Raw genomic sequence first — 3028 nt, forward strand, 5'->3', positions numbered from 1 at the left:
CAGTCAGTCAGTAAAGCATCAGGGATTACCTTATGTCTGATACTGCAATCTGTTATGATTAGGTCTGTTTACTGTTGCAATTTGTTTCATGTTTGAATACATGCACATGTTCAAACTATTGATGCTAATTAGCCATAGAGCATATTTTCTATGCGATGATTGCTGGATTTCTTACTAAATGAAAATGAGTGTTGAAAGAGTGTCTCAGTTTCATCTACAAAATGTCACTGTACTCTTACTGAGATCCAAAATTCAGAAGATGACGGATACTATTCCCTGGTTGTAGCTGTAACAGAAAATACATTTTAAAAGCTATTAATTAACATATGTTACCAAATTGATTGCTATAATTATGGGAGACTATGTTGAAGGAGTTTTGCGGGTGCACAGGGACAATCTGAATTCTGCCGCACTGTGGGATCACTCTCACAACAGGTGAGACCACCTAGTATTGGGGACAGCAGCAATCATGTTCCCAAGTGAACTGCTATTACTAGAGAATATTCTCTTTTAGATGCCTGCTTTATTTCCTTCGGTCTCCCAAGATCCCCCTGAACATTTGGCTCAGGGGAATTATAGACTTGCAGAGTGGAAGAGACTATGAAGATCATTAGTCTACCCCTCCGCAATGCAGCAATCTTTCACCCAACGTGGGGTTCGAACCCACAACCCTGAAATTAAGAGTCTCGTGCTGTACCAGCTGAGTCAGATCAGTGTCACAACAGAATGTCCCCAGTATGCATGAGGGATGGTATCGCCACCCACAATGAATCTGTGGAGCAGTCTGCCCTTCTTGGGATTTCCAGCTTGTTGGGCTCTATGCCCTCTTTGGCAAACAGAGAGACGCCACCTCCATCTCCACTGATTTTTCTACAGAGTTTGTATCTGTAAATATAACTGTATCTGACTGGTTCTTTCCATTCCACCAAGTTTCTGTTGTGCCCACTATATTTTTTCTCTCTTCAACGGCATGTCTACTGCAACATTTATAAAAGTATTTATATGCTGCCAGTTATAACAATATAGCATGATGGTGTGCAGCAATATATAGAGTGAAATATAATAGCAGTAAGAAATAGACTCTTAAATGACTGAAAAATCAAAACATTTGAACAGTTACATAAGTCTGTCTACATAAGGTCTTCAAGAGACTCCTGAGGTCAAAAGTGAGGGTACCTGTCAAATCTTTGCTGGAAGAACGACGACACTCAAAGCCCAACTTCCAGTGGAGGCTGGTTGGGCCTTTATAACACAGGGGTCAACTGGCAGTGGTCCTCTGGATAATCACAGTGAATGAGTTGGAATATACCATCCAAGTGCACCTCTGGTAATCAAATGGCTTTGCCCGCCTCTGTCATCGCTCAACACTAGGAACCCAGCAATGTACTCCATTCCCTTGCATGTATACACATGAATGCATTCATAAATTGGAGTGATCTGCAAATACCAATGCTCAGACGTCAAATCCAGGCTTACATCCACAGAGCAGTTAGCTAAATATCTAGCTAATATTTGACTGGGCAATTATGTGTGTAAAATGCTGATATATTTATTTGTGAGCCAACTCCCCCCACCCCTATTGATCTCTCTAGTGCACAGAAAATGATGACACATTTTTTTCTTGGTGAGTTATTCTGGTCTATGTTATGTTAGAAAAGGGATGCAAAGCTAGCTTTCAAGTGACAAATGACACGGCAGGAAGGAAGGAAGGAAGACCCATATGTTTAGAAAACCAATATGACAAGGCAGATGATATGCCTTCATTAATCTTCAACCTTTTTGGACCCAAGACCCACTTTTAACCCAAACATGCATTTGGGGACCCATTTCTTAATCTTTTACCACGTATTTGCATGGTGGTAGTGCTCCTGCAATATCTTATGGTGGGAAAATATGGTCTGAACTATTTTGAGTATCTAGCTAGAACATTAGTAAGGTGGGGGGGGGGGGAGGGACATCTATGCCATGTACAGATTTCACCTTTGCTACCAGTAGTCCTTTAGTCCTCAGCTTACTACGCATGGAAATATAGAAAGCTGGTGTGCTGGAAATGCCTGTTCAGTCATCAGCTTCCTAAATAGCCACAGGCAAATCACATGCCTTTCACTCAGCCTCAGTTCTGCATCTTTAAAATGGGAGTCTTAACCTCACTGCAGCAATGGCCACATTCCCTCCTGGGGTGCATACCAGTGATGGGTGGGTGGAACTTGTAAATGTGGTCAGAACAATAAATGTGTCTCCTACACGCACCTTCACACCTTTCTCTATCTATCCTCCATCCAGGCTGCCAGAAAGCATTTATCAGAGTTCAAGGAAACATTTGCTAGCCAGGCAAAAGCATCCAGGAAGGGCAGAAGTGGGTGTGGTATGAGAGCGCTGAGGTCAGAGTCGAGAGAACTGGAGGGCCACATTTGGCCCCTGGGCCTGAGCATCCCAACCCTGGCCTTACAGAGTGTCGCAGAGGATAATGAAACAGCTATTGAAGAAGCATGCTTCAGAAGCAACATAGGAAGTAATTGAACAATGTCACATTTAGGGTTTCTTCACCACCCTCCCCAACACAAATACACTTGCCTTTTATAAGTTCCAGGAATTTAGTGGGCAAACTAGGGGAAGTGCCTCGAACGCGAAAAGCGTCTCCGGTGCGATGCAGTCTTGTAATGGCACAGAAGTAACACGGGGTGTGTGTTTGTGTGTGTGTGTGTGTGTGTGTGTGTGTGTGACGAAGAACATTCCACAGACAGAAAAGAGTTATGGGATTCCCTATGGGTTTGGTGGCTCAAAAGCACCACTTCTTTAGATTTCTTTAGAAAGGAAAAGGCCGCGCAGGGCAATGCCGAACCGTCCTCATGCCTCTTTTGCATTTTGCATCCCCCCGGTTCCTATCCGAAGAGGGGAAGCGAGAATTGCTGTTTGGGAGCAATTTCTGCAAATGCTGTTGGGGAGCATTTCTGAGGAAGCAGCAGCAGCAGCAGCAGCAGCAAGGAAGCTGCAGCGCTCCCTCAGGTCGCTAGAAGCCGCTGCCGCC

Source organism: Podarcis vaucheri (assembly GCF_965113315.1).
Source record: "Podarcis vaucheri genome assembly, chromosome: 2".
Lineage (NCBI taxonomy): Eukaryota > Metazoa > Chordata > Lepidosauria > Squamata > Lacertidae > Podarcis > Podarcis vaucheri.